Source organism: Harmonia axyridis, chromosome 5 (genome assembly GCF_914767665.1).
Source record: "Harmonia axyridis chromosome 5, icHarAxyr1.1, whole genome shotgun sequence".
Classification (NCBI taxonomy): domain Eukaryota; kingdom Metazoa; phylum Arthropoda; class Insecta; order Coleoptera; family Coccinellidae; genus Harmonia; species Harmonia axyridis.
Window position 1 is genome coordinate 29,182,521 of NC_059505.1, and position 27,321 is coordinate 29,209,841.

The 27,321-nt window shown below is 35.1% G+C and overlaps 1 protein-coding gene across 2 annotated transcripts in view; it reads left to right on the plus strand.

Moving 5' to 3' along the window:
* LOC123681014 (protein tincar) overlaps nt 1-27,321 on the plus strand; it is a 78,792-nt gene that overhangs the window by 16,876 nt on the left and 34,595 nt on the right. The window contains exon 1 of one of the 2 annotated variants that reach the window (XM_045619175.1): nt 1,180-1,364. The exons of the other annotated variant lie outside the window; for it this stretch is intronic. The gene's annotated coding sequence lies outside the window, so the exon portion shown is untranslated. Of the gene's footprint in view, nt 1-1,179; nt 1,365-27,321 lie in introns of those variants that run through there. 2 annotated transcript variants of the gene reach the window in all.

Here is a 27,321-nt window from a genome sequence, read left to right on the forward strand (position 1 = left end):
TATTAGAATGGATATATCCAAAAAAATTATGGTGGGACATTGCAGTAAAACGTTTTGTATTCACTATCATCGCAGCAATATGTGTTTTCAACTTCGCGGTTATGTCTTGTTATAATTTTTTCAATCAAAAGTATTGCATTGAACTGAAATTGAGATCTTTTCGAATAAACCTTACTACGAGTGTCTAACATTGCGATAAAGAGATAGAGAAGTATAGTTGAAGGATTATTGATTCTTTAAGTTTCAAAAAATTTGATTTGAAAAAGGAGAAGTGAGGAGTTGTTATGAAATTTTTTCGACATTCTCCCTGAATTGTTCATGGTTGTGATGAGGCTATCAACACAAAACTTTACATGCTGCATGACCCCATTGGATAGGTTATCACAAAAATATCAGTTATATATTTTCCAATATTCCTCTTGATTTTTCTGTGGTTCAGATAGCTTTATCATCTCGAAATTTCACACGGAACATGAAATTGCATAATCGGACTTAATAGTTCACTTCCCCTCCCTTGCTCATGTGACGACCTTGGTTGTTATTTCCCTGGGAAAAAGAGTTCTTTTATTTTGTTTCTATCATTTTTGGCAGGAAATATGAAGAAAGTAGAATGGCAGTTGATTTTAGAATCAAGTTTCACGCCAATAGCTTCCATAGTTTCCGGGAAATAAACTTTTTTTGATTCTTTTCTTGGATTCTTCACATTTACAATTGTAAACTGTATAAAGAGTTAGCATTTATATTCCTAGAATCTCTTATCGAAGGCTTATTGCTGTAACTTCTTTTTATTGGCAAGTCCTGTCCATAGCAGACGTTGGTAAGCCTCATTTCATTTCATTTACTGTAACGAATAAACCAAAATGGAAACAAATACCGAGATCGATTTTGGTGGAAAACTAAATACACAGAAGATTAATCGCAGGGCCCAGTGGAGGCTTAAGAGCCCCACTACCACCCTTAAACTAGAGTGCAAAACAGCAAAACAGCTTCGGATGAAGATCTCATCCAGATTTTCCACGTCGCTGGACCGGCAAGCGTGCATTCCCTCGCAGTAGGAATCTACCGTCCCCCCTTCATCCCTGCCCCTGTCTACCGCCTCTCGGCGCTAAGTTTTGATCATCGCCGTGCAGACTTATCAAAACTACCCTCCCTTCAGTAGGAAGCGCCTCGTGGAACTGAATGAAAATCGAGTTGGCCGAGGGAACAGACCGCTTGGCGCTGCCTCGAAGGGAAAACGACGGACGCGAGGACATGGACCGGGAAAACTGAATCGAACAGTGAGATTTTCCGCGGTTCGTTCGCGACTTGTGAAAAACTGAACCTTGGTGCTAGTGAGTTTGGAGCGATGGAGTTCTATGGTTGTGGTAGGTGTTTTGTGTTTTTGTGTCGAGTTTTAAGGAGGCATTGATTTCCTTTGGAATGTTTTGTAATTTAGCGGAATTCGGATTGTGGTTTCCACATATTTTCCGTTATTGTTACTCCGATACGTTTTCAAAATTTTGACTTGTTGGTTAGTCAATTATTGGCTGGTTTACACTATCCAAACAAAGGTATCGATTATGGAATGTGTGTAATGACATAAATGAGTTTCTTTTGTATTGGTATGCGGAATTACCTAGCTCTATCTGCGCGTGGGGTTGACCCTTTATTTCTCTTTGAAAAATCCAATTGAAAGACATTTTCTTTTGACTCAGAATGTTTAAGGTCTTCTTAATTAAGTACAAATTGATGTATTTAGTATATTTCGGCAGTGGATTTATAATAGATCTGCTTTGTTTATGTGCTTCGTAGTAATGTGTTGAAAATGACAAAAATAGTTCTTTTTCGGTTAAGTATCGATATTCTATTTGGAAAGTAAATTCGTTTTATCAAACGAGGAAGTATCAGGAACATAATAAGAATAATATAGCTCTTCATTTCAAGTCTCAACCATCCAAAAGCAGTTACATGAAAATGAAATGAGACATTACCACAACCAAAAAAACCCTTTCTATCATCTTATATATTATAAGTTTTAGTATCATGGATTATTATAGTTACATCATTTGACAAATAGTTGTAAATTTTCAGGCATCAGGTGCTCAGCTCTCTTCTGGCTTGTTGTTAAATTGTACATAGGAATAATAAAGTTGTTTTTTCCCATGTTCTTGAAATTACCTTTGCATGACTGGTCATAATTATCTTTCATATTACCCTTTTCTTTTTTTTTTTCAGTCAAGATGCTAACTTATCTATAGTGTCGATATTCTATTGGGAGTACATATTGTACTCCCAACATTTTTGTCTGCTTTGATAATTTATATCCTTCTTGATTAAGACTTATGGTATTGCTTTCTTCAACGCCTTGATCACCTTGGAGCTAAATCTTGGTTTTTTTCTCTATTCAAAAGAGGATTGTTACTTTTGAACCATCTATCAGTTTTTTCTACCCTACATTCTCATAATTGGTACAAATGGTGTTATAAATCTTATATAACAAGTAGGTTGGCGTCATCTGCTTACTCAACTTTTGTCAACTTACTCCGAGTCATCATTCACTCTATGGTAATTTATTATATTATGAAAAAACTCGGTCCGGAATGCTTCCTTGTGGTATACCCAACAGCTGTTCTTTCATAGTTGATTTGATCACTTCAAATTCCCTTTGTTTTCTTAATATGAAATATCCATTCAATATCTTTCTAGTTTGTCAATGGTTTTTTCTATCCAGATCATATGTTTTGTCTAGAACAAGAAACACTCTCAAAGCTAGGTCTCCATTCTCAAAGGATTCAACTATTTTTTTAATTAGCACTTTTCTAGAGTAAAGAGTGGCAATTCAAAAAGATTAATAATTAAACGATACAAAAAAAAAAGTTAACATTGAACTGGAAAAATAGAGACTGAACTTGGAGAAGTTGTTCGAAATGCAATTCACCAAAATCAATATATTTTTGGCATATTCTATTCGATGATTGTAGGGATTTTGCCGCATGTCATTGCAAGCTTCTTGAATTATTAAACCTACAAAACTTCAGTCAGATATATCCTGTCGTTTGGAAAAAACAGCCATATTATACACAGGAATGAATGTATCTAAAACTCAATGTTTGCATTGATTATTGAGGTTTTTCCTGTGAAAACTCTACCACGAATTAAAAAAAGGTTTCCCCAGTATAATCCGGTAGAGTTTGAATTATTTCCTGATAGGAATTATCTGTTGAATTCCTACGAGGGTTCGAGCCCAAAACAAGTCTGAATATTCAAACGCAATAAATTTCCCGAAATAGCTGAATTTCAATTTATCGCTATGAGGATCTGCCTAAGCTCCAGATCTTATATTTTCGGGATGGATTGGATGGGATAATAAACAATGGCTCGGCGAACAGGTCTGCTACAAATATTCCTGTTTGGGTGGGTGAACGACTTCAGGAATTTCTGGCTCTGTTATTGCAACGGCTCTTCATTAAAAGAACTTTATTTGGTTTTGACGTTCCTCTGTTTATTGAGAGAGTTAATACAGCAGCTTCTGTGTGAACGTTAATTTAGGGAACGTGCCATCGATTTTCAATACAGAGCTGATTCCGAGGATGATTTCTTACCATATGGGGTTGCTTTGTTGATGGATTATCTTCAGACTCCCACTTCTAAAGGGTATATTATAGTTCAATCAACAGCTACCCTAAAGTGATAACTAAATGGAGGTTGGAGTTATTTGTATGAAATAAAACACAAAAATACAATACAAAATATTTTTTGTTGAATGAATATATACTGTATCCGTAAAGTGTGGAACAAATTCATTTTTAGCTGAACAGACCATTTTAAGAAATAATCCTGAAACACGTCGATTTTTGATTTTAATTTAGCGTATTTTAAAATAATAATCTAATATACAGGGTGAATTACTCTCGAGTAATGACGTCACCGTAATTTTTTTCAAATGGAACACCCCCATTTTGTCTCTAGTTGAGTTGATTCCAAAAATGTATCACATGTTGATTCTAATTGGTACAGGGTGGACAAAAATACAATAGTTTTGTGTATGCTCATAAAGTAACGCATAACATTCTTAATTAGTTAAATTAACAATATTATCAAAAAAACTTATTGTCTAGCGGCAATAAATAAATAATGACATTTCACAAAAAACTAGACGACTATGTCTTTTTTTAAATTGATAAGAAACAATTTCTTTCATATTCTGTCTGTTAGACCACAAGTACCATAAACATGTTTGGAAACAGCTCATTTTTATTAATCTAAAAATTTAACAAACTATAGGGTATTACATTCAAACTAATTGCCGCTAGACAATAAGTATTTTTGATAATATTGTTAATTTAACTAATAAAGAATGTTACGCGTTACTCTATGTGCACACACAAAACTATAACTATTGTATTTTTGTTCACCCTGTACCAATTGGAATCAACATGTGATACATTTTCGGAATCAGTTCAGCTAGAGTAATCGGAAAATTGACGGTGACGTCATTACTCGAGAGTAATTCACCCTGTATATCAGATTATTATTTCAAAATACGATAAATTAAAATGAAAAATCGACGTGTTTCAGGATTATTTCTTAAAATGGTCTGTTTAGCTAAAAATGAATTTGTTCCAAACTTTACGGACACAGTGTATGTATAATATAACTTTCCGAACAAAAATTTCTTTTTTCATGAATTTCCACATCCAAATATTATTCGAAAAGTCTTGTCAAAGACTAAATGGCCGGTTTTTATAAAATTAAAAATAAAGACAAAAAAACCTAATTGAATTTTTTCATGTGGTAGAAAGCGACAGTAAGTCGAAGGAACTATTGTTTGTGATTGCTTCACTCATCCTGAAAAGTGTCGGGATCTCAGAAATGTTGAGGGAAGAGGAGTATCTAGTTAAACTTCGACAGATCACTAGAATGTCACGTGGTATAAACCCCTCTCAAAATGCGAAATAATCATTTTTTATCGATTGGAGACAATTGGAATGTTTGGAATTTTAATTTTCGATATGGAGAAATTCAGATTACGCTTACTGACTGCATTCCATGAATCGTAAGCCAAAAGTGACAAGCAAGTTTCCCAATGTGTATTTTTTGTCCAGATTCGTGCCCGAAATAGGCTGCAAATATTTTCCTTTTTCCGCTCTGTCGATCACAGCTCTCCTCTCGGAATTTTTTCCCAGTGGGAGCTCCACAGCCTCCCTATGAAACTGCCCGTTTTTCCACAACTCATCTCCCTTTTTCAGCCAGTTCACGAACCCAACTTCACAATAATTGCGAGAGTTTTCTCCCTGCATGACACACAAATATATTGTCTCTTGCTGAAAGAAATTTCAGCTGAGGAACGTTGATATCGAATGTTGGATGTCTTCAGGGACGTTGACGAATGCCTCTTTTTTCTTTCATTTCTGTCTTATTCATACTTTTGTGTTCAAGTTTTCCTGTTTCCTGTTCGTTTTGAATGGTATATGTGTAAGTGACACTTATTAGATGAGAGAAGGTAATGTGAAAAAATATGAAGTCAGGCGACTTTAGAAGAACTGTGTATGAATAAGAGTACAAGATGTAGGGGTTCAATAAATAAAATTACATACAGGGTGGCCACTTTTTCAATGGGATTGTATTGGTAACTTTTAAACCATAAGTGTTAGAAGGTCGGTCAAATGGAGAAAAAGTTGCATGCATAGAAGCATGTAATACAGATCCGACCCAAAGAAATTTGGATAAGGGTCAAAATCACTTGAAAATCAAGTTTGAATGACATTGTATGACATATCGTTGAATTCAGTGTTAAAAGTTATTTTGAAAAGTGACATAAAATATGCAGGTCCGTATTGAAAAAAATGAGTTTGAGGGTGGCCCAGAGAGCACGAAACGTTGGATACGAAATCTGATTACGTCAAATTGAAAACAATTTACTGTCGAATAAAAAATTCCTGTAATATTTTTTGATAATATTCGAAATAAAGTGAGTAAAAAAGAAAAATCAAAATGACAGAATTTACTTATCTTATGATATCTCAATAACTGGCCCTGATAATCTCGATTTGTTTGAACTGCTTGATAACGCTTCTATGCATGCAGCTTTTTCTCCATTTGACCGACCTTCTAACTCTTATGTTTTAAAAGTTACCAATACAATCCCATTGAAAAAGTGGCCAACCTGTATATCGTTGCATATTTTGTAATTCTTTGTTGTTGTTTGGGTTTTATTAAGGATATTCTTCGCTTAGGTTATATTCCTTCAAGTTTTGCTTGCAGCTTGGTCGATTGTCATTGTTTTTCCATTTTGCACTAACAGCATTTCGAGAACTTATTATGAAAGCTAATCGAAGCGGTCCAGACCGTGTTCAATCCAGAATTGACGCGCAGGAAGGTGTTGCTGTGTGTTTGATAGGATAGGAAAGAAATAATCTGTAATGGGCTGCTGATCTATGGTCAAACCATCAATTCAGCTCCCTATTGTGAACAACTCGACCGTTTTAAGCTGGCTTTCGAACAGAAGTGTCCAACATTGTTGAATAGGAATCATGTTTCAATAGGACAATGCCCTGCCGCCACATCTTTGATATCACATCTGGTGATAACGCACCAGAAGCTCTGGATGCTCGAATTGGAGTTTATATGCATCCACCCTATGGTATGGATCTTGCACCAATTGACTAGCACCTGCTCCTGTCTATGGCCAACGCGATTGGGGGTATACATTTGGCGTTAATAGAGCCTGTAAAAATTGGATGTCCGAGTTTTTTTTCCGATAGAGACAAGGGTTTCTATGTGAGAGGCTTTATGAAGCTGTATTCTCGTTGGCAATGAGTTAACGAACAAAACAGTGCATATTTTGACTTCAATTGTATAATTATACGACAAATACGAATTTACCTTTTCCCCCTGCAATATGAGACCATTATCGCTTGTTTTCAAAGATATTGTAATTTTTCAAGACAATAGCTTTCAAGTTTTGCCAATGGTCATAGAGTAATAAACATAGATAGAGGGAGTACACGCAATTTTTACATGTCCCCAACATGGATAGATTACGTTGTCGGATTGTGATATATTTTCAAATCCACAATTTTACTATATCATTATGAATGTATATTATATTGAATAAAATATATTTATTTGAGTGATTCCCGATTAAATATGCAAATTCGAATATTTGAAATCCGATATTATCCTGATTGTCGATTTTAAAATAAGCAGAATATTTTTTATTTTCTGTATCTACCTGCTGAAATCCAAGGTTTGGCAACTTTTGCTCTCGTAGTGTCATCGGTTGTTTCACGTCGTTTGGCGCGCTTGAAGTTTGTTTTCTGAATTTCTGATATATTTCAATATTCATTTTAATATATTTTGAGTTAAAATGAAGAGTTGATTCAGTATGGGACATAAGAAGTGCTTTCTTTGTGGTGAAACTCGCGAATTGAGTGAAATATCGTATCACTGATATGTTTTCATTTCCGCGCGCTTCATATCAAATGCGATAGTTCATGTTAGAGACAAAATTTGCTTACAGAAAGTGACATATGCTCCCTCTTTCTATATTTATAACTCTGAGCCACAAAGGTCAACTCGAAAAAACTGCTTACAGGTGCTGTCATACAGTTTTCCCACCTAGAAACCATTTTTAATTCAAAATTGAGCGTTTGTGATTGGTGGAAATTAGGACGAGGGAAATAATCGGTTATAGACATTTGAGAAAAAGGAGAATACTGGCTATGAATTAATGATTTCCCCCAGGAAAATTGTTTCAAAGAAGTGATAAATGACATGTTGTTGAAATTATCAAATAATTCTAAATATTCAAGGAAGGGCATTCTCAAGTTTATTTAGCAATTGTAAATACTCGTACATTGAATAGAATGGTTATTCAGTTTCTGTCTTTTATCGTACATCAACAGCGTCCTTTTCGAATGAATCAAGCATTTCCTGCATTATTTCCAATTAAATCCAAAAAATATGCATTTTGATGATAACTCCCCCTCAGGAGCCAGCTTATCAAGCAATTCCTGTAAAACTTGATAGGAGTAACTGAAAATAGGAAGCGAGCTACTAATACCGTAGATTTATGAGAAAACTTTCCCAATAAACCGAAAGATCGGAGCAATTCATCATTATCAGAGAGAGATTATGGCTTAATGTGTATCAGAATTCTGGTGCCATCTTTCTCATCCTTTTAGATGTGATCTACCCCTTGAAACACGGTTAACACCCAGATGCTGTGACTGAATAAACCGCAAGGGGATGGCTAGGCTGTTTGTTCAGGAAATAGACCGTGCCAAAAGATGATCTCGCTTGTACGTAGTTGTGAGGCGTGGAAGAGCCATGCCATCTATATCCGTTCGGTCGAAAGGAATTCAGGATGCATTTCACAGGAACAAATCGATAGGACCCTTCGGAAACAGAAACAGGCTGTGGCATCAGGCCAAGCGATGGGTTGAGGCTGTTTTTCAATTCCGTAGGACATGGAGAGCTTATGTAAGCCTGGGGCGATATATGAATGTAAAATTTCACTACAATACCCCTTTTAGGGGCAGTGTGAAGATCAATCTAAATAACATGGGAATATTTTGCCATGTTAAGTTTTTGCCCGATGTTTTAGGTGGCAACGTGCGCAATTTATCTGTGCGATTGGTTTGCACCCAATTTGATGAATTTCCCACCGAATTCACTGAATTATTACATCCAATAAAGGCAACAAACTTCTTTAATGAATGTCTTGTTGAATTCGTCACTTTTGGTAACCTATTAATAACCGAGTGAGGGTTTGACTCATGTGAGAATGGATGAAACATGGCTCCATCATTTCACTCCGGAGTCCAATCGATAGTCAGCTGCGTGGACTGCACACGATGAACCGAATCCAAAGCGAGGAAAAACACAATAGTCAGCTGGCAAGGTTATGGCATCAGTATTCTGGGATGCGCAAGGTATAATATTCATTGATTACCTCCAAAAGGGCCAGACCATAAACAACGATTATTATATAGCGTTATTGGATCGTTTAAGGGATGAAATCGTTAAAAAACGGCCCCATTTGAAGAAAAGAAAGGTGCTGTTTCATCAAGACAATGCGCCGTGCCACAAATCAATGAAAACAATGGCATTGTTGCATGAATTGGGCTTCGACTTGTTTCGGCATCCATCGTATGCGCCAGATTTGACCCCCAGCGTTTTTTCCTGTTCTCAGACCTCAAAAGAATGCTCGCTGGAAAAAAATTTTGCGCCAATGAAAAAGTAATCACCGAAACTGCGGCCTATTTTGAAGCGAAAAACAAATCGTACTACAAAAATGTTATCGAAAAGTTGGAAGATCACTATAATCGCTGTATCGCCCTCGAAGGCAACTATGTTGAATAATAAAATCGAATTTTGCCAGAAAAACGTGTTTTACTATGGTAGACCGGGAACTTTTCAATTGGCCTGTTATATTTTAATAGAAGATGCCTGAAGTCAAAAGAAACAGTTTTTCTGTTACCATTTTAGCCGATTCAGCTCGGTTGAAGAGATATAGGCAGTTAAATCTATAAAAAATGATATTTTGAGTTATAGTTTGCAAATGATTTTAGAAATGATTTTCGAAATATGGTTGATATAATTAATCCTTTCCAAACGCAAAATTTTATCCACATATTTAAGTTTCTTCATTAAGCCCATTAGGTACATCCCCTAAAAATATAGCAATTCATAGAACCCAACTCTTAGGAGTAAGTTGAACGCACATGATTGATTTTCAGTAATTTGTGAAGTTCAAACAATTTGGCCATTTGGCTGAACTCTTTTGGAGAGACCCACAGAAATTAATATTTGCTACATTGTCACCTATATAAATTGAGAATTAATGCACATGATTCCTTATTTGGAATGATATCTGTTCGAGCATTTCTACATCACTTTCGAAGTATTGCTTTAGACATTTAGATTTATCTTGTTATTTTGAAGAGAATTTTCGGTCTAATGGTAATAGTAATAGTAATAATGTTTTTTTCATGAGTAGTCTACATTCAAAACAAAATACAGTCATTTTACAATGTAAGAAAATATTGAAAGAAAAAAAAAATCATGACATGAAACAAACAGAAATAAAATTTTCTCGAAGGTGAGCTCCCGGAGGATTAAACCTTGGTGTCCTGCTGTTTTACCTGTTTGCCTCGGTTATTCAATAATTGAAGAATATGGAACCAATTCAGATGAATTATTTCTGATATTATCTTCTAAGAATAGCACTATTGTAATAGCTTTGGATATCGTCGATAAATTGATTATGAACTTTGCTAAAGCCAGGCTACTAGATGAAGAACTGGAGATTCAGTTCGATCATAGTGAAAGATGTTGATTCGAGTTTCAAGGTAAATGTCAATAGAGGAGGATGTTCCATACGTGGAAGTTTGGATCATTTAATTGCTAAATGTTCATAAAATACCGAAGGTTACAGAAGAAGAAGGAAGATAAGGTTATATAGGAAGAGGTTTTAAACAGAACAACATGCAACAGGCAAAGTTTAATAATCATCGTATGAGCAAAGATGAACTCCTAGTCAATCTATAACCAAGATCAAGAATTCTTCCCTCAATCTGAGTCACCCTATAAATTCATCCTCGGCTTGTGGCAATAAATTCGATACAGAACGAAGGCCACATCCTATTTGTCATAATGGCAGATAAGAGGGAGTGATTCATAGATCGTGATGTTTACCAAGGAATGAATCAAAAGAGCGTCAATTTCAATTCACCAAGAAAAGGGAGACGTGGAATATTTCCACTCCCCCAAAAAACAACAAATTTCATCGGATAAAAGGAAAGGTATCCATTTACCTGATAGAAAAGAATGGAGGAGATGTATGTACAGCTCAGCGGAAGTGTGCTGTGGAAACTAGTGGAGCTAATCCAGGAAATCGATGGAAATATTTCTGAAGCGAGGTAAACCAACTCACATATGAGAGGGAAAACTTTTTATAACCGTATAACAATGTTTGGGGCTATTTGTTGGCAGAATCGTTGACCTTCGTGAACTTTCGATAGGTCGGAAAAGTGGGAAATGCCGTGGGAGAAATTGATGGGAGGATGAGACGAAAATTATCGTTGTTTCTTTGTTTATATGGTAGCATTACAAGAAGTGTTCCTGTATGGGATTCAATTTAGGGGAGATAGAGGTGGAATAGGCTTTTTATTGAAGGTATATATCAAATTAATGGTCACTTTCCCAACCTACAATTTTATGGGGTGTTCATTCTATGGGAAAAAAGTGGATCATCAGAAGCGTTAGGCTTCTTCATTGCACGTTAAGATAGTTCTGAGAAGACTTCATAGGGAGAAAGAAGGCTGAAGGTTTGATACAACGAAGAGTTATCGTCATTTTTATTATCTTCTTATTTTCATGGAATAAATTCAGTAGTACAGAAAAACAGATAATAATAAATCAGTTGCCCAACTCATGAACTAATTATTGATAGGAAGAGTGGATGAAAAATAGTATTCAAGAAAAGGCAATCAGGAAAATAACAGCTAACCTCTAGTATTTGCCCATATGTATATGTTAGCTTGATTGGAAAATGATTTCAGACAGGAAAAAAAGCACGAAAATCTCATATAAAAGAAGCTTTGCACGCTTGTTCAGATTAGTATACGCAATTTTCACATGTCCCCAACATGGTTAGATTACGTTGTCGGATTGAGATATATTTTCAAATCCACAATTTCACTATATCATTATGAATGTATATTATGTTGAATTAAATATATTTTTTTGAGTGATTCCTGATTAAATATGCAAATTTGAATATTTGGAATCCGATATTTTTCTAATTGTCGAATTTGTAATAAGCAGAATATTTATTATTTTCTGTATCCTCCTGCTGAAATATAAGGTTTGGCAACTTTTGCTCTCCTAGTGTCATCGATTGTGTCACGTCTTTTGGCTCGCTTGAAGTTTGTTTTCTGAATTTCTGATATATTGAGGTATTTATTTCAATATATTTCGAGTTAATATGAAACGTTGATTCACTCTGGGACATAAGAAGTGCGTTCTTTGTGGAGAAACTCGTGAATTAAGTGAAATATCGTATCACTGAGATGTTTTCATTTCTACGCGCTTCATGTCAAATTTGATAGTTCATGTTGGGAACAAAATTTGCTTACTGGAAATGACATATGCTCCCTTTATCCATGTTTATTACTCTGAGGAATTTACTCAATTAAATAACTGACAACTTAATGTCAATAATCACCCTTTTGGGACAATTTTTTTCAAGACACGAATACCTACCACTCGAGCATATGAAAATAATAAACGCATTTATGAAAGGTTTAATTTTTTCCCTTCAGGTATTAATATGTTATTATATATCAGCACATTCACACATTCTGCTCTCTAATTTGACTATTTCGCAAAAGGGTGAAATTAGATAGTGTTTTTATTGAAATTTCTACATAAATTTTCGTTAGCTAAAAAGCGAACGAAATATTCAAAACGATTTTAAAAGGATTTTATTCTAAATTGTCTAAAGTGGACGCATAACCTAAAATGTAAACCCTTCAAGTTGGGTTAGAATTTTATTGGCCGAAATGATAAACCAAAAGCCTTTGTGTCAAACTAGCAATATCTTTTGGGGGAGACCCAAAAGATATAAAGACATAAAAAATGTTTTCCCGTCACATTCAAGTTATATCATACGTATTTGATATATATTGGATTTAGACATCAGATTTTGCCGAAGGTGGAAAGCGAACAAAGAAGGGGAAACTTACGAACGATGATCGGAAAATCGATGAAAATATTTGCTCTCCAGATGGAACCAGTAACCATGCTGATAAACCCACATGTGCATAACAATGCTTGAAACTCTTATTTATACTGAGGATCCCTCAACTCTGTTGACGCCAGCAGAACAAGAAAGTTCATGGAAATTCACTTGGGATAATGAATAGGAAAGAGAAAACTGCCCTCGTTGTCGTTTTACCACAAAATGAATGTTTCCTGGAGTGTTCCCTTGATTTAATTCAAGGAAGAAGACTTGGAGGGCTCTTTTATTGGAGGTATATATCAAAGTAATGGTCAGTTTCCTCAAAGAACTTTATAGACTTCCTTTCTTTCCGGCCTCTTAGAGAAATGATTGAGTATCAAAGCGAATGGTTACAGTAATAATCTTCTCTGTTTCCAACGCATGTCTGTAACATCAACAATATATTATGTAAAATTGTATCCATTCGATTGCAAATGGTCAATTTTCTGTTCGATTTGTTTGCGATCCAAATTTTTTTTGAGTAAGTTAAATTTCTTTACTTAACTATACCTTTATTGTTTCTATGATGTTACTTGTGAAAAACTAGAGAACATCTATGCGAGCAACGAAATCTCTAATCTGCTATAGGATTTCCAAAAATGCGAAGGAAGCATAATTAAATAAAAATCAAATCAAACTTTATTCATAATAATAAAACGGAAACTGATGCCATTTTACTGCTAACAATGCAATCATTCTGAAAATCAAAATAAGTATGCAGTTTAAGACATTCTAGCTGGTGAGGTTTCTTCTTACCACCATTACAGTTTGAATCTGCAATCCAATTTTAAATGGGGAGAGACTTTATTGACTTATATACGAGTCAAAAATTCAAATCTTCAGATTGGGCGAATTGAAAGCGAGTAACAAGTTCCCATGGTATCCAATTACTGATGCTTTTTATTCATCAAGATTCGAGGATGATGTCAGGTGGCCTGCAGCATCTCATTTGACCACATGGGCAACGTAATTCCCAGTCAGGGGGTGGCTTTCCCATCAAAAGGGTCTCTCCCCAGTTCCATTGGGAATAATTCGAAGGACTGAAAATTTATAATTCGATTTTGATTACAGTCGATAATTTGTACCTGTCATGTATGCCATTTATGTATGCGCCCAATTGAATTCAAGTCAAGTCAATAAGGGGGTTTTACTGTAGCTGTGAAGGGTGGAATGTTTAATTGATGGTATTGATGAAATTATATTTCGAATTCAGATGATGTTATGGAATATTGAAATTTGCATATTATACATATGAAATAAATTGATCTTATCAAGAAATTATTTTTGTACTTGGTACATTTAGCGGACTGGTATATTGAAACTTCTGTTGGATTTTGTGTTTTTGTCACTTTGACGCATCCATAAAATGGTGCAGCTATAAAATTCTACAGCTCATATTAGTAGCTCTTTTTTATATCTTGTTATTGTTGTTATATATTGTTGCTAGTCTATACAACATATTGTTACAATTGACAATGTAATTAACACTGAAAAATGTGCTATTTTGCTTCGTAAATCAATGTATGTAGCTAAAAGTGACTCGAAAATAAACTTACGCACCTAGAAATTTTCTCAGTTTACGTTTTGGAATGCGTAGAATCTAAAAATCGAAAAAATTCACCTCCTATTCAAAGCTTCTCTTGGATACTTTGTATGATTTTTGGTATAAAAATCTGATCCTTCTGGCTCAAATATAAGAATGCGGTTCTTCAATTTTGAAGGTGAAAAAATTCATTGTTACGATGATACTGAATATAATATTTTTTACCGTCCTAGCACTCATACTTTCGGAGGTATGAATTTTCGAAATCTCGCTGCTAAAAAAAAAATTATATAAATAATTTTTCATCTTTTCTTCATGTGTCGAGAGTTTTGTTGAGTTGAGTTGAAATGGAACATGATAAACCATAGTTTGAAATTTGCAGTGTTTTTTAATATAAGATCACCTTCAATTTTTCAACTCAAACTTGAATTATTTATAGCAATTCAATTTGAACAAACGGTATTTACTGAAATGAAAGCACTAAGCCATCTCTATAAGAAATAGAAAAACAGCTTTTTTGCTTTTGCGTATGAAAAAAATCAGTTTCTTTTTGATCTGACAACGCTCTGAACCACATAATATATAACGAAAAGATGTGATTTTTGTAGAGTGTCGAATACCTACCTAATATTATTTCTTGAAAATTTGTACATTTTCATAAAAAGATTGAGTTCAACCGAAATAGAAAAATTTGAATTTTTCCATCCTTCAGTACCGATTTGAATAATCAAAACTTTAAAGCATGTTCTTATTATTGTATAGGTATATGCTATTTCGTTTCCAGAAAAAATATCAAATAATTCTGCCAAAAATTATATAAATAGGAATAGAAATGAATAAAGCTGCTGACTTGAAGTTAGAGCTTTCCCTTTTTTTATATGTTTTTATAGGTTTTTTCGATAGGAATGATAAAATTTAAAATGATTATAATTGCAACAGTGTACATTATTTCTTCACATTTCTTTTATCATTTGTGTTTTCTCAGTATTAACAAAGGACCACTGTTCTTGGATAAAACAATTCAACAATTTCCAAACTCTGTTGACGAGTTTATTTTTCTATGATCAAATGGCATAAGGAATGTCATAAAATAATACAGTGTTGCCATTATAACCATTTCATTCATATTGGAAAACCCTATACAAGGATAAATACACGTAGGTAGGCCTTATGTATCATGTCAGCACATTCAATGTTAACAAAGAACCAACATCCACTGAACGATGATCGATTACAAAGAAAACATTCCTAATCCTTCCTACCAAATAAAAAGGAACGTAAGAAAACGAGATCGATAAACTTGGAAAGCTAGAGGTTTAGAGGTTCAGTTCAGATTTGATCGAATCAGGGCTATATCCTGATGGAATAAATCACCTTCACTTTCCCCAGAGGAAATTCAGGAAAATATTGGCATCGAATAAGGCGGAAAATTTCCAATACCAGCAGGGAACGAACCAATGAATTGTAGGTCGTTTTCATTTTCCAATATCTCTCTCGCCTCGCTCATGGTCGAGAAAAAAAATGCGGAGGATTGTTTTTGCTGCCGCATAAAACGACAGAAGGGATGAATAGCATGTCTTCTCCCATTTGTCGAGCGGCTCGCAAATTTTCCACTGTATGGTCCTATTCAGGGAAACAATGGGTTTCTCTGAGTGCATATCTACTATACATCTCTGCCCTATTTCCGCAAAGGGAGCAGAAGTAATCGGGAACATGAAAAAGAATGTTAAATTTCCCTCATTAGTCGCGAGAGAAACTAGGTCAAAACGTGGCGTTTTTTTAAATCCTCTAATGTATATATACCATATTTTTCAACGGATACTGCCGGATTTGTAGTCGGTAGACTGATTTATTTTTATGGAACTGCTATTTTTCAAACGAAATGGGGCAACACAAATCGAAGATTTACTGGTTTCCTGAAGAAGAACAAGATTTTATTTTCAGTTCACTATTTCCCATTATTAGTAAGATACTGAAAGCATTATTCAGTTTTTCCAGGAATGATAAATATCCACTTTTATTATAGCTACACACACATATTACATTTGTCCATATTTACTTACAACATTCTTAATTATAAAGAAAGGAACAGGATGAAAAAACACAGAAGAAACTGGATGTTGTCTGATGAAAAATGTGGAAAATACTGTTCTTGCTAGGAGCTTTTGTTCGCTCGTTTGTGGTCTTGAAGGATGCAATTGGCAGGCAGATCCTGATTTCAAGTCATGTGTCATGTGCTTTCCTCAATTTTTATCATATAACATCCAGTTCGTCCTATGTTGTTTCTTCCTGTTCCTTTCTTTATAATTATTAATGATTTTTAATGTAATATGTGTGGTACTATAATGAGGGTCGATATGTGGCATTGTTGCCTCAGGAAACATCTCATGTGAATGGATCTTGCAGAAAATGACGAGTGCAGTTTCTGTGGGGAGAAGGAAGTAACTCCGGATTGTGACGGAATGCCTCGCCATCACTAGCCAACGCAAAATTTGCTTTGGACAAGAAACTTGTAAAAGTGAGGAAGAACAGCCTTCTTAAAGCCATCCTAGATATTGGAGTTCTTAGGTTCATTCTTTGCATAAATATTCAAATTGTTTCAATTCAACTGAGATTTGTTAGCTGATTTTTTAATTCCTTGACCGGAAGTTGTCAGAATCCTCATATTTTATTGATTCATACAAGCTTGCTAATGGAATTTGCAAGTTCGAGGAAACCATTTTTGAGAATAGAGAGGTAATTAGCTCAAGAAGGTCGAAAATTGAAGTGGAGGTTCTGTCACTAATATTTGTTTACATACTTTCAATCTGGGCAGTATATGGTAAAATCTAAGCGCTACTTGTAATCACAGAAATCAATTCTAATTTCTTCACAGTATTCTTGACCACGAATTTAAATGAACGCACGTTATCTAATGTTTTTTCCGAATTCTAAAAACATTTTTTTACAATCTTCTGATAAGATAAGAATATTTACATCAATTAGGTTTCAATTATTGAGAAAACAAAATTTCATTGGTATAACTCGAAAAACAACGTAGACTTTGTCCATTGAGAACTTAACTGAGACATTTGAATTAGGGATTCACGGCTTGGCTTGATTTTCAAACTATTTGGCTTGAGCTTGACTTGATTTCAAGATTGATTGATTCATTTCAAATCTTATAAATTTGCTGCCTAACCTTCTGCCGGTTTTTGTAACTGTAAGAGCAGCTCTAGAAAACTTGCTTTCAACAGGAGCTGAAGATACTGGAGTTGATGAAAAATCCTTAGTCATTTTGGCCAAGTTTCGAAAGATATTTCTGAAACTATCAAAATCTACTAATAGATTTCATAGAAATGTCAGAAAACTACTACTAAAGTCACACTGGCGAATGCTTCAGTCTCTCGACGCTCGAAGAATCCCCTTATTTAGTCACGAGATTGCAGAAATATATGCGCGCGTGCATATGAACCTCAAGTAATATCAAGTAACTTGATCTAAAATCAAGTCAAGTCAAGCTCAATTATATAATTTTTCACGAGCTTGATTTTCGAGTCAAATAGTTGGTTAAAATGTCAAGCTACTTGGCTTGTTGAATCCCTAACTGGGACATTTGAACCTTGAATATCTGAACCTACTCTGACATATCAAATCTTTAGCACCTTCCTCTCAACAGTTATCAGACATAGTCGATTTTGTCCCAAAATTATTTCACCAGTGAGTAGATCCCTATCAAATGAGTCTACTCTCAAAACGCTCCAATTTCGATCATTACAACCATTCGGCCAGAATGTTAACACGCTGTTCCCATATTACAAGCAATCAAAATGCCACCAACAAACCCATTCAGTCTAGGAGTCTAAAATATAGCGAAAATGTTTCGAGATACAGATTTAAAATCCTCGCCAAATGAAGCTATTCAAGCGATGAGAGATCTCGAGGAGGAAAACCTACTCATGAGCGCTTAATCAAGTGCGGATATAAAGTTGTGCGAAATGAGTTTCCGAAGCTAAGAAGCTTACTGAAAACGAGAATCTTGAATAAAATGCCCCCGCTATAGAGGAAGCATTGAATCCATGTTTGTACGGAGTTTTCAATGTTCGGAACTCTATTCCAACTGCAATATTGCAAAAATGGTCTGTGCTTGAACTTAAGAGCTACAATTTTGAAACGATGTGAATGTTTCGCGAACGTTTATTACTTTCTTTATCACTCAGAGTATGTTCTCAAACTGCTGCTACAGATTGTAAGAAGTGATATCAATTTTTTGTCTCAAATCTTTTTCCTTCCAAGTTACAACCTATCAATGTTAAAAGAAAGTCTTTATTTTTGTATATATTTGTTTTTAAGACAAACAAAGGACTAATCAGAACTTGCCTGCAAATCCATCGTACCATCAGATCTATCAAGCCAAAAATCTATATGTATGAAGGGTGTTTATAATAACATCATACACTATGTACCCGTGGCAGACTAATGCCTTCATATATGTATTTAAAAAAAAATCCATGAAATTATCTACCAGAGTGTAATGATAACATTTCTGTCTAGTTTTATTGTTTAAAGTTCTCAAGCTATTGGAACATATTTCCTTGTTTATAATAATTAATTAAATTTTCTTTGCTTTGAGATATTATATGAGATTGAGGAAATAATAAGCTTTCAAATAATATTCGTAGTATTTTTCTTGGATGGCATAGAAAAGCTGTATAACCAACGGTAATGTTGGTTTTCGAAAGACGGTTCTGTTAGAAAAGATGAATAGATAAGCTGCCATTCTGCCATAACAGTAAATGGAGTCTAGGGAGCATTTTATGGCACCAAGGAATATTTTCACGATTTTCCTCCGTCGTAAAAGCTAGTTTATTCTTTACGACAGCAACATTCATATGTGATTATCTTTCTTTTCAACGTATCACCACTTTGGAGAATAGGCATTGCACCTTTTCATGTTTTCATGATGAAATTCGAGGAGATGTGCCTTGAAGGAAAATATGTGTCTTACTTACAGATAAGGCAAATACCGGATATGTGCCAGTGGTGTATCTATTTATTGCTTCCGAAATTCAAAATTTCATTTCGAGAGATGCATTTTCCTGAACGACTTTGGTTTGTATCAATCTGTAAGTCTGTGTGCCTGCTGCACATCATTGTAACAACCTTCACTTCTACAATTGTTATCCGATTTCAATGTACAGTAGCTCAGAGTGATAAACTTAGAAAGAGGAAGCATATGTCATTTTCAGTAAGCAAATTTTGTGCCCAACATGAACTATCAAATTTGACATAAAGCGTGCGGAAATGAAAACATATCAGTAATAAGATATTCCACTCAATTTGCGAGTTTCTCCACAGGGAACGCACTTCTTATGTACCATAGTAAATCAACTATCATATTAACTCAAAATATATTGAAATAAATATCCAAATTCATCAGAAATTCAGAAAACAAACTTGAAGCGCGCCTAACCGATGAGACTAGGAGAGCAAAAGTTTCCAAACCTTGGATTTCAGCAAGTAGATACAGAAAATAATCAATATTCTGCTATAAATTTGATAATTAGGAAAAATATCGGATTCCAAATATTCAAATTTGCATATTTAATCGGGAATCACTCAAATAAATATAAGGTGTGTGAATAAGTCTTTTCCGTTTTTTTTCAAATTTTGAGCCTTTATTGTGAAAAAATGGTTATAAATGAATTATTGAAAGTATTGGCCATCGCTAGCTACAACTTTTCCCCATCTTTCTGGCAACATACGAATCCCGTTGCGAAAAAATTCGACTGGTTTGGCCTCTATCCAGTCATCCATCCATTTTTTGGCTTCCTCGTAGGAATGGAAGTGCTGGTCAGCCAGGCCATGCGTCATCGATCTGAAGAGATGGTAATCAGACGGAGCAATGTCTGGACTATACGGCGGGTGGGGTAGGATTTCCCATTTGAGCGTTTCTAAGTATGTTTTCACCGGCTGTGCAACATGTGGGCGAGCATTGTCATGTTGCAAAATAACTTTGTCGTGCCTGTCGGAGTATTGTGGCCGTTTTTCTCGCAGTGCGCGGCTCAAACGCATCAATTGTCGTCGATAGACCTCGCCTGTGATCCTTTCATTCGGTTTCAGAAGCTCATAGTAAACCACACCTAGCTGGTCCCACCATATACAGAGCATGAGCTTGGCGCCATGAATATTTGGCTTGGCCGTCGATGATGATGCATGGCCGGGTAGTCACCATGATTATCTTCGCTTCTGATTATCGTAACGGATCCACTTTTCATCGCCAGTCACGATACGATGCAGAAAACCCTTTCTTTTATGTCGCTGAAGCAGCTGTTCGCATGTGAAAAAACGCCGTTCGACGTCTCTCAGCTTCAGTTCGTACGGCACCCAATTTCCTTGCTTTTGGATCATTCCCATGGCTTTCAAACGCTTGGAAATGGTTGTTCGGTCAACTCCCAATGCTTCAGCAAGTTCTTCTTGCGTTTGACACGAATCTTCATCAAGCAAAGTCGCCAATTCTTGATCTTCAAAGATTTGCGGCCGCCCGGAACGCTCCTTGTCTTCCACGTCGAAATCGCCACTTTTGAAGCGTCGAAACCATCCGCGAACACTTGAATCATCGACACAACCTTCTCCATAAGCTTCCTGAAGCAACCGATGCGCCTCGGCAGCAGATTTCTTCAAATTGAACCAATAAAGTGAAACTTCCCGCAAATGACGTCGACTCGACTCAAATTTCGACATTTTCACGATTTCAAAAATTTATGATGCGAAAAAATTTCAACTAATGTGTTAGTGTGGAATTGTTGACAGATGAATAAGCTTTGATTATGACATATGTAACCATTAAATACTCGCACAGTATTGGTGGCGCCATCTCTTACAAAAAACGGGAAAGACTTATTCACACACCTTATATATTTCATTCAATTTAATATACATTCATAACGATATAGTGAAATTATGGATTTGAAAATATATCACAATCCGACAACGTAATCTAACCATGTGGGCGACATGTTAAAATTGCGTATACTTCCTCTTTTTTTTTTCATTACTCTATGGGTAAAAGTTTTCATTGTTGTCAGTTGGCATTTTGGAATTCATTTTGCGAAAGTTCATGTTGATCGCCATACTAGAATCACAGAAAATTCAAGAGGAATTTCAGAAAACAATAGTTACTGCATATTCCATAAAAATAAATATCAATGTATGTATTAAAATAACAATTTCAAGTTTTGTTCAGAATTTCATGTTGATTGCTTCATCAAAAAGGACCTTATATTCAACTGAACACAGATTCGACCCAGTTGTTTCGCGTGCAAATATATAATCACAATATCAAGCTTTACGCAAAATTTCTGATCTAATAATCGCACTAAATTTCAAGGATCATTCCATAAATCCCAAGTACGACAGAACGACAGATTACCTTAACTAGAATGATTATTAATGAGAATAATAAACTAAAAGCAACAGTGTCGACAGTTGTTTATGATTAGCCAACCGCGTTGGCTGAAAGCTGTGCCGCTTGCAACTTTCCATACCATTTTGGCTTCCCCTATTCATCAAGCAAATTGTTCTCTGGAATGTTGTTAATTTGTGAGCTATTTTATCTCACCGCAAGCTCCAAACTAATTCATTTGGCCGTATTCCCAGTTCTGTAATTGCCAAATTCAAACATTTGCATTCACACACAAACGAAGTTAATTAAGTGCAGAAGGAAAGTCCTTGTTGAGCTATCTTGTCAGCAGCTTGCATAAACGTCGCTTAACTGTGGCAGAAGATGATGGAAAAGAAAGAAAGTTTTGAAACTCCACAATTAACACAAGTTTGCCCCAAGACCAGAGTATTCTTGATGTCAATTTGTTGAGCGAGAGAATATGTTCAAACTTCAAATAGATCGTACAATTAATAATTTCTAAAAATATAGTACACACCGGCAAAATCTCAACGAAGTTTGTAGTTAATGTTCAAAAAAAGTGAGGCAACATCTGAGTGTTTGTAGACATTTTCGGCTGTCAATGATTCACTTCAAAGAATGAATGAAATACAATAGTATATTCTAAAACAAGTTGCAGAATTGGCTCCTATTCCAACACGAATGCGAAATTCGTGTTGGAATTGCCTTTTGCAACGAGTATTGGACTATATTTTCTCTAATTCTATGGTTATTCCGTTCATTCTTCCTTATCTTGTAGAACAAAATCGTGCGAGAATATATCAGAAACGCACAGTTTTCATGGTTATATTTTATTATTCTATGTTGGTACTCCGAACTTTCCGCCACGGCTTTATCTGTCAATTCATCAATTTGCCTTAAAGAAATCAGTTCTGCCAACCAACATTTTCCAATGCAAAAATCACTAAATTATATTTATGGAAATATTTCATTAATTTCAATGAAAATGCAATGAATTAGAGAAAATAATGTATAAGTAATACTCATACAGAAGGCTCATTCTACCACTCGTTCATTTCAAAACCCGCCACTTCGTGGCTCGTTTTTGAATTTTGAACTCGTGGAAGAATATCAATGCCTTCTGCACTTGTATTATAAATAACTATTCTCTATTTCAGTCATGTTTTGTGAAATATTGTCCGAATTCAATGAAAAATTTAGATTATACATCCTAGTGACTTTTGTATTGCATCTTGGCCGTTGGTGTGACTGTTACGAAAATTTACAGATTAATCAATTCGAATTTCAATCGTATGTTTTGAATTATGAAATAATTTATGATTACGAATTAAATTCGTGAATTATGTCAGACGAAATCGATTTAACAACAACAGAATTGAGATAAATCGTGCAAATCATTTCACTATATCCAAATTATATTATTTTGACAATTGACGGTGTTGACAACGACAAAACGAAGAGTATAACTGAAAAAATGCTGTAATGAGTTCATTACAGGAATTTTTTATAATACTCTCATGAACTTATTACGATACTGAATTTACTTAAAATGTGGAAATTATAATTTTATTTTTATAATGATCTTTGTAGACGTTTTGTTGCTCCGCCTAATTTTGCTGGTGTGTATATGATGAACATCTTATAAGATGATCAACGATAAACTTAAAAGAAGCTTGATATTTTTATCTGGTATTTAGACGTAAAAATCTCAATACGATCCAAGCTGTTATCACTGAAATCATGAGTCCTTTTTTTCCATATTCTTCTTGAATTTTCTCTGGTTATGGTGATACGATCAACATGAAATTTTGCTTGGAGCTTCTACATTTAAAGGCAAAATTTTATTCCTATTGAATTCGAATTCTATCGAATAATGAAAAAAGGACGAAGGTGCATGTTTGAAATTGAAAAATGGCGAACATCCACATTTATGAATCCCCTAGTCAGATTTTTCCGAAATTTTAACCAAGATCCGAACCTATCCAACAAATTTTAAGTTTATAGGTCTTTCCATTCGAGAGTTATCCTGTATACGGATACGGATGTTGACAGAATCAAATTTAAGGACGGATTCGTCATCAGTGAATCGAACCTCAATTCTTTCCTCGCTCAGAATTCGAAACTATTCTGTTCGGGAAACGACCGCTAAAAATAAGACATTGGTGCTCATATCCATCCTGGAATATCTAACGTTTCGCATATGTCAAATGAAGTAATATATGTCAAACTCGAAGCCTCAAGTGGCAAGATACAAATGGTTCGAAGAAAGATGGAAGTTTCTCGAAAGATGACATTGCAAAATGTCATATCGTTATCTTCCATAGCCTGCAGCGGGCGATTCGCATGAATCCTGCGCCCCAGTGGGCAAACTGTAGCTTCCATTCCCTCCTTCCCGTCTGTAATGAAAGTCTTCCTTTCTACTTGGAATTGTGATTTTTAATTGCCATTATCTATCTCTCATACTTAACTTTGTTGGAAGCAGGTTCATCTTTCAAATTTTTCGGATTCATTAAATTCATCAATCATCTTTTAAATCTCGCTCGGAGGGGTAGGAAGATGGTTTGTGTTTGGACGAGAGTTTTTGTCACATGATTAATGATTCGTCGGCGAGATTTAGCGAACTTGTGACAAGAAGGGTTATCACCTGCTATTCATTTTGGATAATGGAAAAAATAATTGTTCCAGAGGTGGTTATTTCTCCCCTAACGTAGGGTTGAAAATTTCCGAGGAAAAACTCAGAATCTTTATACAAGGGTATGCGCCAAGATCGAAGTTTCTGTGAAACATGGATTTCTGAAGCAAAACATTGGTACTTATACGTCATCATCCCGCTATAAAATTTGCCTCTGTCAACCAAAGGTTGAAATGTAACTTCCGAACGCTGAAACTTAATATATTTTTTAGGGTAGGTTCAGATTTCGAATGCAAGGTTTTAGTTTATTAAAAAAACCTTTCTAACTGGGTTCTTCAGTGCAGATTTATTTTGATTCTGTGCGGAAATCAATTGATAGATTCTTTCAATTTTTGGAAGAAATCTCCATATGGTACTCTAGAATAAATTCACTGATTTTTTCACAAAATAGTAATTTACGTAACAAGTCCGGAAAATAGGGTTTTTTTGGACGAATAGACAAAATTCCAGGACGAGCGTAAGCGAGTCCTGGAAGTCTGTGAGTCCAAAAAAACCATTTTCGGGCGTGTTGCGTACAATATTTTTTCGGCAACCATGTAAAATAACACTATCGCTGCTGCTTTCCATATTTTATTGCAATTGCGATCAGAAAACATGCAAATTTTTGACAACTAATTTCATATGAACTGTCAGCCGTTATCTCGGTTGCTATCGATTCTATGATTCTTTTCCGGCCTAGTCCGGGAAGTACTTACTTTCCGGACTAGGCCGGGAAATGCTACTTTCAAAGAGAAAAAGCGTCCGGGAAGTGAGCACTTCCCGGACGGTTGCCGAAAAAAATGTTTTATTCATCATTCAAATAATTGAGGTACGATTGAAAATCTATTTATATTGCTAAAGAATACCAGGGTATTTTCCTTGATTCATGTATAATTCAAGTTCAAGGTATGAATTTAGCTTATTAGAGTCTAATTTTGCGTAGGAAACGTCGATTTTAATCGTATTTAACAGTTAAAGATGCCTGCTATTTCGTTTGTTCGTCATCTTGGGTTATGCTGTACTGATGATCCCTGATAAGGGTGAAACCGGTATATCGCTACTCTCCCTTGATGGCATGCATTCTCCTTGGTATACTATCGATTATGATTCCTATGAAATAGCGTTTAAATCTTCAGTTTGACAATGGTTATGTTGATGGCATTTTTATTGATACATAAACCAGATAGATATAATTGATATCGTATGATATTACACACTTGGAAATCGTACTTCTTTTTCTTTTTGTATTTTCTTTGAAGATATATTTCTTTATTTCTGGTTATAGTATCAAAACTGACAACAAATAACTTGTATCTCAAAAACTAGAGCTAGAATTTGGTTGTATTTCAAAATGAACATAGTGAAAAATTTCAAATCAGTTGTTGGATCTCCAGCACCGAATTGGTGTTTCATTTTTTTTTTGCCTGAATATTCTACTGTTATAGTACCTTGAACAAAATTCCTTATTACACATTGTTTCCACTTAAGCTTCACATTCAAAAGATGCCTGGAAAATACAAAAACGAGAAGCAATTAGAATGAGACTTTGAACTGAAAATGATTTCCTTTATATGCTTTCATTTGTTCAAAATCCACCGTCTCCATGTGAACCTCGAGACAAATTTAAGCTCCAGACCAGACGAGTAGAATTGGACACACAAGTCGACTGCTCATTATTTTTTCATCCCAGTTTTTCATCCAAGCTTTCGAAGGTATCCAATGCTCTCTGAGGAAACAACACCCTACTGGAGGTGGGGGAAATGGAACCCACCCTTATTTCCCCAACAGCGTCATGTCTGCACGTCAAATCATTGGCTGTCGGATATCAGGTATCGGTTAGATTCGATTCATTCCGAGCCAGTTCCTAATTGCGTTTCCCTGCCAGCCTCATCCAGTTAGATCAGTTATATATTGGATTTCATCTCCATTAATGCATTTACGTTTTTGTTTTTAAAGTTGGCAAACGAGCAAATTTGGGGATTCGGTTCGACAGCCACCTTGCAGTTTTCCCATCATCTTCAACGATTTGTTTGGTTTTAATTACATACAGATCACTGCATCAAGTCTGTTCCTTGTTGATTTTCCACTGATGGAAAAACTAAGGAAATTGTTATTTTTGCTGATTCAATTATGAAAGTGAATAATTAAGAATTGAGTTGGCGAAAAAATGCTTTTATATGGTTTGTTCCTTTGTAACTGGAAGAAAGTCTACTAATTTCAAGGCTTCTGTAGAAAAAGATACAAACATAATCATCTGAATGTCTATAACTGGAATTTTTTGTATTGAAAGAAGGAGTCAAAACCTCGGAGCACGGCTTAAAAACTTGTTTTTAGTTCTGGTTGGTCTAGAGCTTTTGATTATTAAAAAAATTGCGTTTTCCTGCCAGCCTCATCCGGTGAGATCAGTTATATATTGGATTTCATCTCCATTAATGCATTTACGTTTTTGTTTTTAAAGTTGGCAAACGAGCAAATTTGGGGATTCGGTTCGACAGCCAAGTTGCAGTTTTCCCATCATCTTCAACGATTTGTTTGGTTTTAATTACATACAGACCACTGCATCAAGTCTGTTCCTTGTTGATTTTCCACTAATGGAAAAACTAAGGAAATTGTTATTTTTGCTCGTTCAATGATAAAAGGGAATAATTAATAATTGAGATGGTGAAAAGATGTTTTACATAGTTCACTCCTTTATAACTGAAAGAAAGTCTACTAATTATAAGGCTTCTGTAGAAGAGGGCAACGAACATAATCATCTGAATGTCTATAACTGGAATTTTTAATATTGAAAGAAGGAGTCAAAATCTCGGAGCATGGCTAAAAAACTTGTTTTTAGATCTGATTGGTCTAGAGCTTTTGATTATTGAAAAAATTGCGTTTCCCTGCCAGCATAATCAGTGAGATGAGATCAGTTATATATTGGATTTCATCTCCATTAA